This window comes from Sciurus carolinensis, chromosome 1 (genome assembly GCF_902686445.1).
Source record: "Sciurus carolinensis chromosome 1, mSciCar1.2, whole genome shotgun sequence".
Classification (NCBI taxonomy): Eukaryota; Metazoa; Chordata; class Mammalia; order Rodentia; family Sciuridae; genus Sciurus; species Sciurus carolinensis.
In genome coordinates this window covers 127226900-127248273 of record NC_062213.1, presented here as the reverse complement: position 1 = coordinate 127248273, position 21374 = coordinate 127226900, and the positions used below count along the sequence as shown (strand labels likewise).

Below are 21374 nucleotides of genomic sequence, written 5' to 3'. Positions count from 1 at the left end.
CTTCTGTCCCATTTTAAAAACAGAGACTGGCAGTGAGAATATCATAATCCTGATGCTACTTTAGGCTGTGTGCAGAAGGTATCCGGCCACAAGGACAGCCGTGAGCAGATCCTGGGCAGGTTTCACTCAGCCATCAGCTTGACCAAATCACATACCAAATCAATATAAAACTGCATGTACTGTAAAGTAAATATGACCATTAGATGAGAAGTATTTTGGGGTAATTTAAAATAGTCTGAAAATACCCATTTGTAACTGAAGGATTTATTTAAGATTGATTTTGGAGAAAGTAAAAGTAAGTCAAATGGTATTTACTTCTTACATTCTAGATAAAGGGAAGCACTAGAAAAAAAAAATTCTGAATTGTACCTATCAAATGTGATATGGCAAAATGTGTGATGTTGGCATTTGTGACTAAATTAGAAATGGAGTGATATTAACTGCTAACCATTTGAAAGTTGCAAATGCCCATTTACGAATTCCTGGTGTAAATGCTCAGCCACACTATCAAGTGCATTTACAACCTGTGAATCACTAAAGACTTGGGAGGCAGCATCTTGTCCCTGGCAGATGCTCTCCGCATGCCTCAGCTCTCCCCGTGGCTTTCAAAAACAGGAGCTGATTCTAGAGAGAAGGAGAATAAAGACTCCAAAAAGCTTAAATTAGAGTGGCTTTGAAATGAAATGCATTTTAAAAATGTACTTTAGTGCTGCTGTAAAATGAAGCTATTGTTGTGTTTGTCATACTTCTGTTAAAAATGAGGCCATTTATACAGCGGTAGAGACACTGAATGGGGAAGGAGCATTGGGAGATGTTGGAATGTTTGATGATAATCTCTTCTTTCCTGGGCACTGGGAAATTCCACAGTTGTCATTCACATTAGGAGAATGTAGAACATTAGCTGAGCAATGCCAGGGTGCCCTCGTGGGAGGAACCAGGGCTACTTTGCCCATCACATTAACCTCTTGAATGCCACAGTGATAAAGGTTTGATGTGCATGGAGGGATATGAAACAGGAGTTATAGGAAAACTCTCAGTGGGAGTAAGAATCTACAAAAATATGAGGGACAAATCCAAAGGACAGGAATAGCATCATGTCTGGGGACAACCTCTCTTGCCCCACAGTTGTACCACCCAGAAGGGTGTTCTTTTCTTTTCCTGTTTCGTATATTCCAGTGTAAATATGAGTACCCTAGAGACAGTCAACCCTGCCCCACTGCCCACCCCTCACATTCTCCTCTATGTTCCTTCTTGGAAGAAATCTTTGGGAGGCAGAGAAACTGAAGAGATCTATTTGTTCCTGGCTAATCCATTCAGATCTATACTTACAAGAGATCATTTCATTTGGTATCTTAAGATCCATTTCTTTCAGAAACCCATTTCTTTTTGTTTCTAAGGTTTGATCTTGCCTGTGTCCTGGAGCTCTGAAGTTTGAAACTGATCGTAGTTTTTATGAGTGGATTCTTAGCGACATAGAATTTGCTTATATTTATTTTTAAAAATGATGGGCATGTCCAGTGGCTTTGCTTGAAGTAGAGAAGGAGTAAAATACAGGCTCAGTCATTCAGTGTCTCACACCTATAGAGTTACAGTTTGCCTGTTTGTTTGCAAAACAGTATGTATAAAATATTTCTCCTTGCCTTTCCTCCAAATTTGTAGGAAAAAAGATATATAGAACACTCTACTCTCCAATGTAAGGAACATAAATAAAAGTATTTAAAAATTTTTTGGTTAGGGGGCTGGGAATGTAGCTCAGTTGGTAGAGTGCTTGCCTCTCAAGCACAAGGCCCTGGGTTCAATTCCCAGCACCACAGGGGAAAAAACAATTGATTATAAATGGAGAACTGAGGTCCTTTCTGTAAAACAGCTCATGATTGAACAAAGCCTAATCCTGCTTGTCTTAGGAGAGATGTCCCATTTAAAGACTATTAAACCCTCTAGCCTAACTTTGTGTATTCTCTCTCCTTCCTTAATATCCAGCTGTTCTTTTCATTGACATATGCATTTATTGATCAAGTTTGCTTGAATTTTTCTGTTGTTCCTCAAATCAAGAATGTCTGTATCTAATGGAGGAGAAAGATGTAAGTAGAAAATTTTACCACTTAATTAGTTTATACCAGAAGGGTGTGAAGAAAGTGTTGTAAGAGAAAAGATGAGGCAAAAACTAGCACAACTTATTGAAGAAGTAAGAGAGTCCTTTTGGGGGGAGATGGTAGGAGTTTTGAAAGTGAAGCAAGGGAACAGCATGCCAAGTAGAAGGAAGAGTATATGCAAAGACTCAGAGGCTTGACCAATTCTACAAGGTTGAGGAAATGTGGACTTTTTCAGGTCTCCTGAGAGTCTGTCCCAATGTGAGAAGTGAGGTTGGGAAGGAGGCAGCGAATGTGAAGACTCTTACCACCAAGTACATGAATTTGCACAGTCCTTTTGGCAGAGTTGGCATGGCACAACTGGTGTAACATTATGAAGGATCACTTTATCAAATGCAAAACACCGAGATGAAATAAAAAGAGAGATAACTTTTGTGCTTGTATGAAAAGTTATGGGTAACGAGCTCTGCTTCCATGAAGCAACCTAGGGAAAAGAGGAGCCATGGTTATGAAATTAAAGAAGAAAACAGGGCCATGGTTATGAAATTAAAGAAGAAATATATGGTGGAGGTTGTGAGAACATGGGATGATTGATTTAATAGTGTGTGGTGAGGAAGAGAGGGGAGACAAGAATGACTTGAGGTTTCTCAGAGTACCAAATTGGTAGAAGGCGGCACAAAATAGAAAAATAACAAAAAGCAAACAAACCTACCTGTTAAAAAGAACATGCATTGGGGACGAGGTGATGAGTTTGATTTGGGACATGTTAAGTTCCAGGTGTCTGTGAGAAATCAGTGGCTTGAAGGCCCCTGGGACCCTGCTCCTGTATCCCAATTCACAGTGCCTGTCATTGGAGAGCTGTCCTGCTTTCTGCTTGCTTCTCTGTCTCCTCAGAAACTCTGGTTGGTTAGATGGGCACAAGAAATAGAAGCATCAGGTTAGCCCAGAGGAAAAGCTAACCAGGGCCTCCTTTTGTTTTCAACCTGCGGCAAGTCTCAGCTCTGAGAGGCAAGAAACCACAATTCTAAGTTGAGTTTAGACGTTGACTAGTAGTCAGTATTGGTCATTTTGATTACAGATAGAAGTCTTTCAATTTAAGTGATGTTGGGACATCTTATCTGAGAACAAGAAGAGAATAGTTGGAATAGTCTTCCAGTGGCAGGAGGAGAACTTGTGTCCCAGAAGAAATATGGTGAGACATAAGTGACCAGATTGAAGCTGCGTTCCTGTCACCATCCTAGAGTTAGGAGACTGCACAGGGAGAAAGAACCGGTCTCACACTGGAGCTGGGGTCTCACACTGGAGCTGGGGTCTCACACTGGAGCTGGGGTCTCACCAACATTTGAAGAGCTAGCATAAGAGGCATCTTTGGAGGAGAAATTGCTGGGAAATAACAAGTTCCACTTTGTTATGGATTTAACCTCATAACAATGGGTTTTTATGACTGTCTTTTCAGACTAGTAACCTGAGTTTAGAGAGGGAATTATTATCCCCAAATTACATAGCTATTGTGTGGCAGAGCTGGGATCTGTACACTGTTGTGACTGATGTCAAATTCATCATGCCAACTATTTCCTTAATCTTTAAAAATCATGACTTTTGAATTACAAGGACACTCTGAGTAAAGAACCAGTAGTGGTATGAGGACAAATAACATGATGTTGAGCATTTCAAAGACAGGGTTAGTTATAACATGATGCTGACTCTAAGGTCCATTAATAAAATCAGCATATGATTCAAGATACAGTAAGTCTTCTGTCTCAGACCTTCTATCACAGTTGTGCCTCTTTGCTGATATCTACCACAATGTGGGCTGAGGCTCAGTTCAGGGATGACAGCCAACTGGCAATCTGGAAGGATCTTGGTGACCTGCTTGTTTTGCAGTGGCCAGGGATGTGAAGGAGACCCAAGGAGACTAGTAGTTGTTTCCACCTACCCTTTGTGCACACTTCATTTTAGACTTTTTAAAAATTGTGATGCATTTGTATGAAAAACCCTCCAAAGAATAATTTTATATTTGGGTTTGAATTATGTACTGACATGAAGATCTTTAAAAAATGTATTCATTAGAGAAAATGAAAATATGGTCTCTATGGGTTACTTTACCTATTTAAAATATACTTATAAGGAAAACCCAAAGCCGATTCCAGAAATGTAGGATTTCCTTGTCATTTTAGTTGTCATTACTAATGATACAAATAAAAATAAGGACGTCTAATTAACTGAAAGTAGGTGCGGGGGAGGTAAGCCATGATCTGAGGAACGAAGCTGTGGCTGACCTTGAGCAGCAGGCTCGTTACACCATTAGTAGTACCTTCCTCCCCCTCCCCACTCCCGCTCCCCCCCCCTCCTCCTGTTCCTTCTCTTCCTTCACCCTTTCCATTGTCCTCCTCCTCCACCCTTTCCATCGTCCTCCTCCTCCCCCTCTCTCTCCTCCTTCTTCTTTTCCTCCTCCTCCCCCTCTTCCTCTTCCTCCTTGACTTCTTTCTTCTTAATCCAGTCTTCACTTAAGTTGTTATTTTGGATTATTCTTTCTGAGAGAAAATTTTTATATGGCAGTGAGAATAAAGTTGCTCCTTTTGAAGGAAGGCTTATTACTGACGTGGGAAAGCGCAGCCACTGCCCAAATCAGCACAACCATTATGCCGTTAACCGGAAATATGAGGCTGTGGCTTCCTATTGTTCCATTCTCTGGTACTGCATGTCCATCCTTGCTACTCTTACAAACTTGCCAATGTGATCTTGTTCTAGAGAAGGCCTTATGGATAGTACAATTTCCAGGTAAAATCTTAAAATCTCTTTCAAACAAATCTCTCTCTCTCTCTCTCTCTCTCTCTCTCTCTCTCTCTCTCTCTCTCACACACACACACACACCTGAATTCATAGTAAAGAGAGTCTACTTTGCATGACATTTGCCCTGAGTATAAACCTGACCACCAAAGGAAGACTCTGTCCTGACCTCAGCAATACTTGTTATTTGATTTCATAAATTAGTTCTTTATTTGTAATCTCAGGTTTTGTTGACCTTAGAGAACCTTTGGAAAGAGAAATTGAAGAGCTGATTTCAGTGTACAGACAGAACGATGGGGGATAAGAAATAATAACATATTCTGATTGGCAAAATTTTAGATTGTATTTAGAGGTCCGAAGTGAAAATTCCATTAAGATTGTACTTAGGATAAAATTTAAAGCAGTTTTTTCATATTTTGTTCAGAAATCCATAAGATTATTTATAATCCAGAATATTTCCCATATTGGGAAGAAAAGATGAATTATAAAATCAAATATAGTGACCATGACTAAAACAAAGATTTTATTACACTAAGCCTCCATTTATTTCAATACAAAACAAGGGTTCAGAGGTGAAAAAACAAATTTGCAATTGAAAAATGCTCCTTAAGAAAAAATATAAAACAGCCTAATTTTGCTAACAGAATTTCTGCTAATCTATTGATTTGACATACTGTTTGGTTTCTGTGTAAACTCTGGGATCCGAGTGTGAATCAGCTTGGAGAAACTTGGAGAAAATAGAGGAAGAGGAGGGGAAATTCTCCCCTAAGCTGTGACCTCCCTGACTTGCTCTATCTGGCTCATGTCATCTGTGGACCTGGGTATTTAGGCGTGTCCTGCCTTCACTCACCTGCATCCTTATCCCATAAACACATACTTCATGAATTCAGTCACTCTGTGATCTTGAGCAAATTTCTTCACAGGCCTGTGTCTCAGTGTTCCAGGGTTCCCACTGGCTCAGTAGTTAATTTCTAAGGTCAGACAGGGAATAAAATGAATGAATGAATGATTTGGGTTGAGCTAGACTCAAGTCCTGTAGCAAACCCAGTAGTACATGCCTCAAGTAAGCCTTTTCATTTATTTATTTTATATTTCAGAGATCAAATCTAACTTGTCCTTAGGGAAGTTTTGTCCATACCTGGATGAGATTTTCTAGATTATCCTTAGGACTGAACTCTAGGAATAGCGGCAGGACTGTCATAAAGATTGTGTTTTATCTTCCTTTTCCATTCCCTAACACTCAGTGGAGACCAGGAAATCTATTCCATCCTGTTTCACTAAAATATTTATCTAAGTTGCTCTGAAGTTTTGGTTAATGAGATTGAATTCTAGTCTCTCATAGAACCTCCTTGAACTCATAAGGTCTATACTTGAATTCATGCTATTTGGTCTGAGGCAGATAAGATTTGGGAACTATGACGAAGTACCCTTTCTAATGATGTCTTGGCATTTAATATATAAATTATTATAGTTATACTTGTTCTATCTTTTCTAGAATCGGATCCTGGCATATCACAAGATTATTTATGTCTGAACTGATTAACTTTGGTGGTGTCACGATGCAAGAACCACTAAAGTAATCAACTCAAGGGGAGCTTAATATCTGCTTATGAAAGATGTGTCCAGAATCCAATGATTATACAAAATGCAGACTCATCTATTTTAAAAGTTGTGAGATTATGGCACAAGATTTCAGGTAATCTTAGGGAATTTTGTCCCCAAATTAGGTAGGGCTTTGTCATTAGCGTATTTTTAATGCCATGAATAAATTTAGAATCTGGGACAACTAAGTTTCAAATGAACTGTGTGTGTGTGTGTGTGTGTGTGTGTGTGTGTGTGTATTGGTTGAAACGGGCAAGACATTCCCCGCCTAACATCTTGATTGTTATTTCTTGGTGGTTGGATTGTGTTTCTCAGTATTTTGGTTCCTTTAGAATAGTGACAATTTCATCATGGAACTACAGGTTTATCTGGGTCTTATCAGGAGAGATACACTTAAAGGGTATCAAAATCTCAGTCTCTGGCTCATAAGCCTTAATTATGGACTTGCTGGCCCTCAGCAACATGCATCTTTTCTGGTCCAGGAATCCCTTGGAGTTCTTGTGACTGTTTTTGTCCTCTTTGCTTCCAGGAAGCTTCCTCTCTATTCTGCTCCCTTCTGGTGCACCAGCCCCTCATTCTGCACCTCATGGTTATTCCAAGGCTGTCAGCAAGTGGCCCTGGCAGGGACTTCTGGGTGACTGTGTGATGTCACTGACTTAGTAGGGGTCTGTCACTTTCCACTCAATCATAGCATGCTATAGGAGGAAAAGGTTTCTTTTCCTCTCGTGCTCATAATTCCTGGGCTGCTGTACAGAGAGGTTCTGCTCTCTGTGTTCTACCTCTGGTTCTATCAAGTATTATTTCTGTTCATTTGGAATTTGTCACACTTTCCCTTAAACTGAGTTTGGGGGACAAAGAAAGGAGTCTGTATAGTACCCTACACCAATCATTCCTCCCAACTCATGTTCCTTCAGGGTCCTTGATAGTATGGAACCCTGAATCTTTCCTCTAGTATTCTCATCTCCCTCCTCCCTCATTTTCTTCCTTTTTTATGCCTGCTCTTCCTCCTTCCTTTCCTTCTTCTATTCTCTCATTCTTCCCTCCTGTGTGGAAGAAAAACCACAGAACACGGTTGAGAAGGGACCCTTGGCTGGGGGTGAAGGGGGAGTGAAGAGAAGGAAGGTTTGGGTGTGTTGACAGACATGAACTTCACAATGGTGCCTCTGAGATCTCTCTAACTTTTGAAATGGATCTGGCAAGCATTTGACTGCACCCCGTGCTGCCTGGGGGACCACAAGGCTGGGAGGTGGTGGTCTTGCTCCCCAAAATATGGATATACCACTGCTGGGACACACACTTGGGGAAGTGGCATTGGTACCAGGGGTTTAGGATAAAACTCTTTGATTTTTTTCTACCCACAAATCACCCAGAATGGGGCCTATAGTATAAAATGAGGATTTAGGGGCAGACTATAAACCACAATTCTTAATTTATGTGCCTGTCTTGATGAGTTTAAGTTAACCCTTATGAGTGAGTCCCCATAGTATTGTTTCCTAATTAAAACATATATATATGTCTAATGAGTTTTCAGAATAATAAGGCATTTATAATACTTTAATGAAGGGCATTCTTTTCATCTTTATTTACTTATCAGGATAATCAGGACCAACTGAGAAAGGTTAGATGTGGTCAAAAGAAATTTATGAAGAGTGGCTATTAAGGGATAGAGCATATGTACGCAGACTGTGGTTAAATAATGGTAAGTAGGACGTGTTTATTAAAATGATGCAGGGATTTTATCCCTTCATTCTTGATGTCTCTTAGTACCTGACATTATACTGCTATGGTTTCCATGGAAACAGCACACACTCTTCCTTTCAGCTGACCTGAAGTTCAAGCCCTGCTGTTGCAATAGAAATTCTCAAAAACACTTCCACTTTTATTAAAAACAAAAATACCAAATCTATGCAAAAAAATATAAGCAAAAAAAAAAAAAGAAGGCAAGAAAATCCATTGACTATGTTGCAGAAGAGAAAAGCAAATGCGCAATATTTTCATTAAGACGGAATCAAGAAACAATTTACTATGCTGGAGGTTGAGAGTGTCTGTCATTTCCTTCCCCTAAATTACCTTAGAATTGATCCTCCTGAGCCTGCCTTAACATCTGCACCTTTCATTTCTAATTCAATATGTTCTACTATTTTTAGTTTTCTGGAAGTATCTCTTTTACTGATTTAAGAACCTGCTTTTCTGTGACTCACAAAAAAAAATGTTGATTTGGTGCATAACTTGTCTTTAATAAAGGAAGGTCAACTTTTGGGAGGAATTGTTGGAATAACACATTTCTCACACATAAGAGTGACAAGCTGGGTCTCTTGTCCACAGCCCTCTTTTGTTTGGTTTATTAGCTCAGATGCTTTCAGTTCTAAGCGACAGAAAGCTCAACTTCCATTGGTCTAGATAAGAAGGTGGGTTCATTGGCTTATGTCACCAAAGGGTCCAGCATGGTTTAATAGTGCTCTGGGTCTGTTCCTCTGGGATTTTCTTCACTCTGACCTCCTTGTGCTTATCCACTCCTCAGGCTGTCTTCAGCAAAATGCCTGAAGCAATTGCCCAGATCATATCAGCCTGCCATATCAGAGCAAGAAAATGAGGATGATCTTTTCCAGAAATCTCTATAAAATAGCATCTTCAGCTTCATTGTTCTGGGTGGGTCAATGGTACAACCATGTGTCAATAACTGGGCAGGGCATAGGATGATGTTGATTGGCATTGGGCCTGAATCACATGTTGGATTTCTGAGCCAGTTAGTTTCCTCCAAAGCATATGAGTTACATGTCAGAGGTACAGGCATCAATATAAAATCTGAAGAGATTACCAAGAGAAAAATGAATGAATACTAGAGAAATAGCTAGGTCCATTGTAAAAGGCAACTCATGCTAGAACCATGAATCTCAGGCCAAATTTTCTGTGGTGCCCAGCATCTACATATCTCTATTATATGAGTGAATCTCTTTGTAATCCAAATCAAATCCCACATTTGAAAAAGATGTGTCTATAGTGTAATCCTACCTACTTTCTTAATCATAATTTCACCTTCTCAGTTTAACCTTTTTAAGTAGCAGCCTGCCTTCCTAATCACATTATCTTGCCTTATTCTACATTTTCTTTCTTCCAAAAGCTCTTGACATTTTTGACCATAATATAAACTTTGCTAGTTGATGTTTTTTATGTTTATTGATGAATCCCTGGTTCTTAGTGTCTGGGGTATAGTAGATGCTCAGTAAGTTCTTATCCAGTAAATGAATGAACTGAATAAATTAATAACTGAATCTGGTCAGATACTTTGTGGCCATATTCTAACTTAATTAGGTTGACCTGATTTTTAACAAACTGGACACAGTTCAGGTCTCTATTTCTACATTAGCATTTTGCAGGGACTTTAGTAACTGCAAGTTGTGTTCCTGTGGGCAGGAAGCAGTAGTATCAGCCTGAGATAGATATTCTAGGAGAGCTATGTTTCTTGGCTCTTAAAATCCCTTTACTTGCTTTAGAAGGAGAATGGTGGAATGTATGGAAGGCAAAATTCCATTGTAAGGACTATGAATCTCTGCTTCAAACGGCCAAGATCATTGAGGCTTGAAGGAGTTAACTGTGCCTTAGAGGCTCTCTGGAGCCACTTAATATGCCAGTGGGAATCTGGAAACACTTGCCTTCAAGCCTCTCAGGACAATTTTGCAGTTTAATGGAAACTTGAAAGCAAGACATTTTCCTCAGGTTAGGGCAAAACTCACCTCTTCTGTACTGGGTCTACTCGGCCTGAGTAGCGAGACTCAAGGACGTCTCAGCAGTTTCCTCACAAAGCACACTTTGAGAGCACCACAGAGGAAGGCCACACTGGGGAAGGGACCTGGCACATACATTGTCTTCTCTGGGCAGCTGCAGAGGAGGAATGAAAAGTCACGTCTGCCTTCCAGTGAGAAGGCTAAAGTTTACAGAGCGGCTTAACTTAGTGTCCACACTCCGAACACTGATCCCTAAGTTTCATTTGGCTCTGCTATGGTTTGAATGTGATTTGTCCCTCCCTCCCCTGAACTCTTGCTAAAATTTAATCTGCACCGTGAGGTATTAAGAGTGCAGAAACTTGATCTAATGATGGCGGTTAGAGGTGGGCCTTTAGAAGGTGACTAGGATCCCATAAGATTGTTAGCAGGGACACCTCAGGATTGAATCCTGGTAACTTTATAAGAAGAGGGAGAAAGACCAGACGACACACATACATACCCTCCCTGTCCCTTGTCAGATCATGCCCTGTGCTGCCTCAGTACCTTGCTGGCAAGACAGCCATCACCAGATGTGGCCCCTTGCCCTTGGACCAAAACCATGAGCCAAACTAAACCTCTTTTCAGTATAATTTCCTCAGACTGTGGTAGAACACAGATTAATACAAGCTCTATTGATGGATTGTTTGTTCTGGGAGTTATACAAGGGGTTCTACTTCAATACTGTGAGTGTTGGAATAAAGTCCACTGGAGAGCTAGCTCCAGACAGGCCTCCCTGTGAGTATTCTAAATGAATGCCTGTTCCGTGGGCTCTCTTTCCCTGAACTTGAGATTCACATGGCTTCCAGAGATGACCTCACATTTGCTTAAATTTGCATATAACCACAAATAATCTGAATAAATTCTGGAACTCCAAGTGATCAAATCTTTGTGTGTTGTTTCATGCAAAGAAATGCAAAGTAGAAACAGAAAATAAGTATACATATTTTGAAACTTTTTTTTAATCTTTCTGAGAAATGACAAAGAAAGGGTATTTCTAAAATGTGGCTAAAGTCACTTTCTTTCCCCACTTCTTTCTTTCTTGCTATTCTACAAGTCACTCTATGTCCCTCCTTTTGCTCTAAGAGGTCCCAAGAACCCCTCATCACTGTGTGGGTGGAAGAGTCCCCTTCCCCTGCTGAAGGGAATGCTATGAGACTATGCAATGGTGAGCAGGCAGGGTTCAGGGAGGGATGCAGGGCCTAGGAAGTCCTGTTCTCCTCTCTATCAACACAGGCCTCCTGATTCCCCACCAAGGAAGCACCTGAGCCCACTGAGAATTACAGTTCTTCACTTAGTCTGATGCTTTCCTACCAAGAAATTAGTTAGAGAAATTTCAGTTGAATAAAATTCTGAACCTCAAGGCACATAGAATTCTAGGTGCTGGGACCCAAGACCAGACCCCAGGCTTGCTGGGCTCAATGAACTTGGATAGTATGTCTCATTTATACCCAGCACATTGTAAATGCACAAAAAATATTTATTGAATAATTTAAAATTAATAATTTAGGAAGAAAAGAATATCAGGAAGAAAAAGGAGGACAGTTTCTATCCTCCCTTCACTTCAGTTTTTCTACTACTGGAATGATTTATATTGACCAATTACATAAAAGAAAATCCATTGATTGATTGTTCTATTCTTCTGTTCACTTTGGGCAGATCCTTTGTGATTTATTTTTATGTTCAGTGTCTGTTTTCTCTTCCTGTCACTTTTTTCCTCTCTTTTTCACTGTATGCATGAGAGTAATTTTCCATTATAGTGTTATTTCCAAAGGTCTCCGACAGGGTGGCAGTAAAATGACACAGCTAAGTGATACAGATTTTAATGACTTAATGCTATCATAATTTCTAATAGAAACATAAGTAGAGACAGGGGGGATGTTTTAAAAGACATAAAAATGGAAAGTGGATCATGGAAAAGATGGTCATGAAAAACTGCTGTGGCAGAGAAGGAAGCCAGACAGGTAAGGACAAATTTGGTAAAGACGGGTCCATAAGACAGATGCTATTAGCGAAAGGGAAAAGTCATAGGAGAGAAAAATAACATTTTGAAAATATGTCAGAAGTAAAAAATTTTGACAAAGGGAAAAGGTGGACTGGCTTCTTAATAGGGAGAAAGAGTGAATAGGAAATTACAGAAAAGGAAGGAAGGCTGGCCTGTCTTATGAGCCAGGCTTGTGACAAAGGGTAATAGCAAAAAGAATACTTAAGGTAATAATAGTCAATGAGGGAAGACAGCTCAGAGAAGCAATGTGCCTCAGAATATCCAGGGTAGGAAAATCACTGCGGAGCACAAAAGGAGAGATGGAGGGAGTGCAGGCCAGCTGGCAATTATTTTGAAACCTCATGGAAGACTGTGAGGTTCCTAGGAATTTGAAAAGGGGAAGGCAGTAAAAATTTTTATTTTTAAAGTGTGATGAAAATGTGTTAAAGTAGGTCACAGAGAATGCACAGATTTGGTGGGCTTCCTTGGTGCCTGGGTAAACCTCAAAGAAACTAATAAAATGGGTGAGTGAGCAGGGCTAGGCCATTTGCCCACTGGCTCAACTGTGGGCCTCTCCAGCCCAGGTCGGAGGGACACCCATTGCCACTGCCCCTCCCATCACGTATCACTTCACTTCTTATTACCAAGTTGGCTAAAAATCCACCTGTGGTGGGGGTTAGCCCCGTTCGCTGATGCTTCTCCTTCTCTTTCCTTTCACATACACATGGGGAGGACTGTGCTTTCCCATCCCTGTGCAGATGGGCAGAGCCTCTGGGTGGAGGCCTCAAAAGGCTGAAGAGAGATTCTCCCTGTTCTTCCTTTCTGTGTGTATTAAGAAGTGTTGTGTTAATAGAAAATTGAGGTGTACTAAGGCCAAAAGGTCAGGAGATGATTACCTTAGAAAAGATAGTTTATTTCTCCCAGTTTCCAGGAGGAAGGGGACTCCATGCCATGGGGGAGCCACCTGGGAGGCACAGGTGTGGGTCATGAGGCAGAGGGAGAGGAAGGAACTGTGAGCAAGACTTTTTCTGTTCTTCTGAAAAGAAATGGACAAGGCCTGATGGGCAGGCTGAGGACTGGCTACTCCACATGATTTCATGGGTTCTAGGGAATAGGGGCTGTCCCTAGGTTTGCCTGGCCCTGGGGTGATTAGGTCAGGAGCAGAGTGGCCCAGGGCGTGAGAACTAGAAAGGAGGTGTGGACTCTGAATTTGTTGCTTAGTAACAAATTTGTTGCTTGAAACTGTGCTCCTGGGGCAGAAGGATCCTTCCAGGGAGAATTGTGTGTCTGTGTGTGTGTGTGTGTGTGTGTGTGTGTGCACGGACACACATATTGGGGGCAGGGTGGAGGAGTTATGGTCTGAATGTTTTGTATCATCCCAAATTCACATATTTATATCCTAATCTCTAGGACAATATTAGGAAGTGAGCTTTTAGGGAAGTGATGAGGTCACAAAGGTAGAGCCCTCATGGATGAGACTAGTGCCTTGTAAAAGAGGCCCTTGTCCCTTCTGCCAAGTGAGATTATAGCAAGTGAGATTACAGTTACCTACCAACTAGGAAACTGGTCCTCCCAGGAACTCCATCATGCTGGCACCAGATCTTGAACTTCCAGATTCCATGAGAAACACAGTTCTGTTCTCTGTAAGCTACCCAGCTTAAGTGACTTTGTATAGCAGTTCTAATGGACTCATTAGATTTGGGGTAGGGTGATTGGGGAAGCAGAAGGCCAATGACCTTCTGGCCAATGGGGAAGCAGGTGACTTAGACATATTAATGGGTTGTCCAGAGCAAGAAGTGCCCAGCATATGAATGCAGGGCAAAGGCTAGAGCATCAGGTTTGCAGAGTCTAGAAATTGCATGACATGGCTGCACATGCTGATCAGGGGGTGCTGCATGATCAAAGAAATAAACTTTTGTTGTATCAAGTCATTAAGATTTGAATTTTATGTTTTCACAACATAACTTATCTGGTCCCTTGCTAATATTCAACTATACTAGTTGTGGGAATTTGGTGAAGTAACACAAGTAAATCACTTCCTAACATATAGTATCATCTCAATAATGTTCATTATTAGCTAATATTTGTAATATTGGCTAATATTTTTCTGCCTAGACAGCTGGCTTACTTTTTCTCCCATTACTGATAAATTCATACATTGCAGAAAAGATCAGCTGACTTGTAATATATAGCTGTGGTCATAATAATCCTGATTAATATTTATTCTCAGAACAACAGAGTTATTAATATATTACTACTACTAATAATAATTGACAATAGTATTTTAATATAATTATAGACTATATTATTTACCCTAACCCTAAAATAATGTTAAAAATAATTGTAACAATTGTTATTTTTTCCATTTTAAAGGAATCTTTAAATTAAAGATCAGAGAAGTTATGTCACTAGCCAAAGGTCATACCATTGGCAAGTGGTTAAGACAGGACTGTATCCCAAGTCTGTCAGACTTGACTCCTAGTCCTAACCTCCATGTTACTATATACCACTTCCAGGATAGTTCACAGATTGGAGAGATTCAATACAGTGAAATATTTAACTGAAAATAAATATAAAAATAAAGACTATTTTTGGCACCAAAAGCAGTCTTCTGCCAGCTTCAGTTTTCAGCCAACATTTAAAGATTCCCTCTAGGCAACCTACTCTCTAGCCCTAACCTTTGGGGAAATCTAACATTGACCATGCTTCTGGGAAGAGATTGTAGAGTCATTCTCCCCAACACAAAGGCCATGTTTCAACATGGTGGCTTCAAGTGTTCTCTTCTTCAGTTTCCTTCCTCCCTCCCATCTGCCTTCAGTCCCTCCCTTGAGTCCTACTGATTAACTACTGTCTTCTTCCATTGCTATTTGTGCTATAGAGGTGGAAAGTCAAATAATTCCTTGCTCAATCTCCCTGAGAGCTAGTAGTGGCCAAGAACAGGGAAAGTCTCATGGGGGCTTCTGGGAAAGATATTTCGCTTCTCTTGAAAGAGACAGGTGCAAGAGGAGACATCTATGATAAGAACTTGTCTTTGCCCTGAAAACAGATGTGATACCTTGAAGCCACAGCAGTCATCTTGCTACTATAAGGCAAAAGTATAATTAAAAAAAAAAAGCCAAAAGTTTTCAGTGACAGTAAACCAACAGAAAGACCTGAATTCTGATGTTATAACTAAGCAACTGCACTATAAACTGCGACTTCCTGCCCCCTGAACTTTTGTTAGGCACGAGGAACAAATCTCTCTTTGTTGAAGTCATTACTGGTCAGAATCTTCTTATTTCAAGTTGACTGTGTGACTGTGTTTTTAAGTGGATTTATATATCATAAAACACTCTAATTGGGACCTATCTTAATTTATATATCTCAATTCTGGATAATTCACATTTTAACAACATTTTGAACTATTTAAAAAGTGTCAGGTTGGAATATGCATATATAAATCATTTTCCATATATATAATTATTTTATATACTCTGGAGCAGTTTCCTTTAGCAATGTAAGGCTATGAATATATCTTATCAGAAGGTCTTACAAAAAGTTTACATTCTGTCTTGTTTTAAACACTGAATTGTGCAGACCCCATTCTTGCTTCATAAATGAAGGAAGCAGACAACCTAATCAAATCAAAATGAAACTCTGTCACTATAAATTTTATGCATTTTCATCTTAGGAAAAACTGCCTTGATATGTGTTTCAATTTGTTTGACAAGTATAAAAGAATAAAATCTTATACAAACTAAGGCATTACTATTATATAATAACTGTATATAAATGACATTTATACCAAGTTGCATGCTCTGGTAAGGGGTTGAAGAAGTGTTCATATGAATAAAAGACTGAAGCAGAATCATACACCTTCTGTATTGGGACAGATCTTAGGACTGTATTAGTGACACACCAATGCATTGTACTAGGGCTGAATGGTAGGCTTGGGATAATGTGTCTGGGGCACAGTGTTTCCAGTATGCCATCTCACTTTAACATTTAAATTATCTCATCACTAGTTCCATTCTTCAGATGAAAAACAATGTAGCTTGGCGATGTTAAATGTCTTGAGTAAGGTTGCAGCAAGAGTCTGTGGCTCTTCAGGGGTCCTGTTGGAATCCTGTTGGATTTCCATGTCTCTGCACTTTTCATGTCTCCTCACCTATATTCCATGCCTTCACCACTCAAGGGAAACAGTGAAGACATAGTGAACGTGACTCAGCTAAGGTGGTCTTTATAGGTCTGTTGATTCACCAAGTGACGTTGGTGCTGCTGGATTGTGGCGGCTAGCTCACATACTCCTTACCCAGTTTGGGGATAGAGACCACCTGATGAAACTTCCAAATGATCTTTGTGGCGATGAAGGATTTTATCAATGCAAGGGTATCTCAGGGAAGTACTATGAGGCCTAGCTATTGAAAGTGCAGTTGTGAGTCTAACACATCTGGGTTCCAATTCCAGGCCCACCTATGCTAACCCACCCCACCCAGAACTGTTACTAAACCTTGCTATGTCTCAGTTTTCCCACTTTAAAAATTGATATAATAGTAGGTCCTAAAGCATAAGGTGTTTAGGAAGATTGAGACCCCAAATGCAGCTTCTGACACATAGGTAGCAAGTGCTTATGAGTTCAGAAGACTCCTTCACTGTAAAGGTATTGCCAATGGATCCAGCCACTTCTTTTTCCTCTTAATGAACGTCTCTGTGCTGAATTTTTCTGACACTTCTCTGCTTCTCACTGCCTCGCCGAACTCTGCAACTCTGGGTTTTGCTTGGCAGACTGAATGGAACACAGTTATTCTGATTCTTATTACTGTACTCAGAGAAGGTCGCCTTTTCAAAAGTTTTAAAGTAGGTAAGCCTGATGGACTTCCAATTTGCCAGTCTCCAGTTGCACTGAGTTGAAGCTGAGTGATCATTTCTGGCACCTGAACTGGAGTGGACATGACGTGTGCTTCTGGGTCTGAGCAGTTAGGAGTCAATAAGTTTCCTCTTCCATCTGTCCCTTCCCTGTTGAGGTAAAGCCATACATTGCAGATGATGTAGCTACAAGACAGACAAGGCTTTTCCAGGTCACAGTCACTTGAGCTTAAAGGAGAAAACCTCTTCTCTGGGTTGTGTCACTCAGAATTTGAGGTGTATTTTTTACTAGATTAAGATAAGGCAACTGGTTTTCAAAGTGTGGCCCAGGAACCCCTAGGTGCTCCTAAGACCCTGTCAGAGTGTTTTCAGAGGTGAAAATCACTTCATAGTGATGCTCTAATGTTATTTCATTTTTTACCTCTCTTTCTTTCATACTATACAGCAGTTTTCCAGATGCTGCACTAGTGGGATGATGTCCTTGTTCTCACAGCTAACAGGAAGTGTCCTCATTCTTCTGTTTTAAAAAAATTCTGTTTTAATTTATATGTGGTAAATGTTTATAGATATAATCCACAATAACAAAAGCTCTTTGGGAATCCTCAATAATTTTTAAGGGTGTAAAAATATCTGGACATCAAAACATTTGAGAAACACTGATCTGGTCTAACTTGCCTATTACAGAATTGGGCAATATGGAGTGGGATGTGGTAATCCCAGACTCCTTTGTTTTAAAACTAATAGTTAAAGCTTTTTTTTTATAGAGGGAAGTACAGAATTACAGAATAAGACATGAATGCATTTTTAATTCAACAAATGTTTGGTTTCATTTTGACTGGGGGTGGGTAACTAAAAGGGATTGGAATTTGATGGAATATTCAGAATATGGGTACAGAATTGCAAGCCTGGATCATAGGAAAATTAATGATACAAAACAAAAGAAATTATATAGTGGCACATTTTATTGCTGAGCATGTTAATCAAATGTTGGTTGATAATTTCTACCAATAATATTAGCAAGAATTTTAGTGAATAAATTATGCAAACATGATAGATAAGTTTAGGAGACTGGCTGTGCTGTCTTTCCTAATTAATTATTAAAGCAAAACTATTGAGATTTTTAAATACCTGTTTTCTGTTTTATCCTTTATATTTTCAAGGGTGTAAAAATATCTGTATATCAAAACATTTGAGAAACGCTGAACTTGTCTAGCTTGCCTATTATGATTAATAATTACTATTAATCCTTATAATCCATAAAATTTAATTTATAACCTCCATTTAAATATGAAACTGACTTTCACTATCAGAAGCAGAATTTTCATGTTTTTCTCCAAGGTTCTTATGTTTCCATAATGTCAAACTGGTTTTATGAAAACAAGTCACTGATAAACAGAGATGTAATTATCCTGGAAGTGTGGTCAGGGAAATTTTTCTGACATTTTGATTTTCAACTGTGGCCCCCACAATGCAATTTCTGTCTCAAAAGTCTAATGTAAGCTTTGGAATAGATGTGTTGCTCATTTCTCTTCCTTCAGATTCAATTCAGGCACCTTCAGTGGTTTTTAATTTCTATACCACCACTTAAGGTTCTTCTTTATTCATTTCAGTCACCAACTATGTACTGAGTTCCTCTTAGCTAGGTGATGCTGTCCCAGCTGCTGGGGATATAACATTAAACAGAATCCATAAATGTCCGTTCCCACCTAGAGCTTACATCCCAGAGGGAGCTAGAAGTAAACAAGATAAATGTATAACTTACATATGTTAGTGATAAGGTCTATGAAAAATGAATTTAAAAAGGAGATTTGCAGATAAATGGATGAAATTGGAGAATATCATGCTAAGTGAAATATGCCAATCCCAAAAAACCAAAGGCCGAATGTTTTCCCTGATAAGTGGATGATGATATATAATGAGAGTGGGGGCGGTGAGAGAAGAATGGAGGAACTTTAGATTACATAGAGGGAAATGAGGGGGGGTATGAAAAATGGTGGAATGAGACAGACATCATTACCCTATGTACATGTATGATTACACGAATGGTATGAATCTACATTGTGCACAACCATAGAAATGAAAAGTTGTACCCCAATTGTGTACAATGAATCAAAATGCAGTCTGTAAAAATAAAAAAAAATTTAAAAAAGAGGAGATTTGTAGGAGTCAGAAGGAAAGTGCAGAGTCCAGTTCTAGGCAGGATGGCTAGAGGAGGCCTCACTAGAAAGGGGAGGGGTAAGGAAACAACAGAAGAAAGTGAGAAGCTTCCTGGTTATCCAGAGGGAGAGCCTCCAGGGAAGAGTGGGTGGGTGGTAAGGGAAAGAGTGGACACTGCAAGGAACAAGGAGGTTGCTCTGTGCTGAAACTGAGTGAATGAGAGTTTGCACAGCCATTGTGAGAATTTGGGGCTCTGCTATGAGCAGGATGGGTGCTCTCTTAGCATTTTGAGTAGAGGAAAGACATGATCTGACTTGCATTCTCACAGAATCACTCTGCTAGAACCACTCTGACTTCTGTGTAGGGAATCCGGTGTGCAGGAGAGCAAAGGGAGAAGCAGAGACGTATTAGGACAATATTGAAGAAATGCACGTGAGACATGCTGTGACTCAGTCCAGAGTGGTAGCAGCAAAGGTGATGAGATGTGCTCAAATCTGGGTTGTATTTTGAAGGTAATGTCTATGAGATTTTCCAACAATTGTTTGTGGGTATGAGAGAAAGAGCAATTGTGGTATATATACACACAATGGAATATTATTCAGCTATAAAGAAGAATAAAATTATACCATTTGCAGGTAAATGGATGGAGGTGGAGAATATCATGCTAAGTGAAATAAGTCAATTCCAAAAAACCAAAGGCTGAATGATTTCTCTGGTAAGTGGAGGATGGTATATAATGGGGGGGGCGGGGTGGGAGGGAGGCAAGAAAGGAAGAAGGATGGATTGTATGGAGGAAAATGAGGGGTGGGAAGGAAAAATAAAAGAATGAGACAAATATCATTACCCTACGTACATGTATGATTATGCAAATGGTGTGATTCTACTTTGTGAACAACCAGAGAAGTGATAATTGTATCCCACTTGTGTACGAAGAATCAACATTTTTTTGAAAAAGGAAGAGCCCAAGACTTTTCAACTTAGTCTCTGGAAGGAAACCAAACCATATGGGGGAAGCTGGAGAGGGAATAGGCTCAGCAGAGAATACCAGGACCTTAGTTTTAGTGCTTGCTCAAAATGGAATGTCTGTGTCCCCTCCCAAAATGCATAAATAGAAATCCTGTCCTCCCCTTCCTCAATGTACAATGGTACACTGGTTTTAGGAGCCGGGGCCATGATTTAGTCATGGTGCACAAATGGAATTAGATTCCAGAGAGACCCTTCTCCCTATCCACCATGTGAAGACACACTGAGAAGGCCAGTCCAAGAAATACACTGTTACCAGACACTGGGTCTGCTGGTGCCTGGATCTTGGACTTCCAGACTTCAGAATTGTGAGAAATAAACTACAGCAGCTCAAAGAGACTTAGATAATACTTTGATTTTGTGATGCCTGTCAGGCTTTGTTACAGATGGTGTGTAGGCACCTGGACAGAGAAGTCTGGAGTTCAGGGTGTGCACTGGGATGTGAGATTGGGAGTTACCAGAATAAAGACAGTATGTGAAGAATGGATAAGATCGTAAAGGATGTGATACGAGTAGAAAATGGAAGCAGTCCAAGGACTGGGCTGTCTCTGCACTGCACAATTTAAAGGTTTGGGTTGGGGGGAGAGTGAATCTAGAAAAAGGAAAGTAGCCTAAGGAGGAGTAGCCGGTAAGGTAAGGTCTCAACTCATCTCTCTCCTAACTTCACCATGTCGCGTGCTTCCGCAGACTGCCTGAACTCCAGCCACCTGGTTGGTATGGGACCAGCTTTTCTTACCTCCTTACCCACACTGGCATAACGCCTATGGCTACTCCCTTCCTAGATTGCTTTGTCCTGGTCTATCGTTAAGGAAGGTTTTCAATGCCTTTCTTATATCCCAAATCTCTCCCACTTCTTTATACCCATGAGCACATTTTGAAAACAGGGTGTGTATAGCAATTCCACGTGCTTCTTCCTATAGTCCTTTGTGTACATATTTTTTACTTCTCTAAACTGCAAGCTCTTTGTAGGTAAGGGCCAGGCCACTTTGCAGAATGCCTTGCCCACTTATTGTGCAAAACTTGCATTTCATGGAATAACTGCTGGGCAATTTAGACAGGAGAAAGAGATGCAAAGAAGCAAGGAATATCTTACACGAAATAATAACTTTATTTGGATCACAA

At 40.1% G+C, this 21374-nt stretch overlaps 1 non-coding gene across 1 annotated transcript; it reads left to right on the top strand.

Moving 5' to 3' along the window:
• Window positions 1–1740: 1740 nt before the first annotated feature.
• Window positions 1741–1814, top strand: Trnae-cuc (transfer RNA glutamic acid (anticodon CUC)). The gene has a single exon. It is a non-coding gene; the product is annotated as a tRNA-Glu (tRNA).
• The last annotated feature ends 19560 nt before the right edge of the window (window positions 1815–21374 follow it).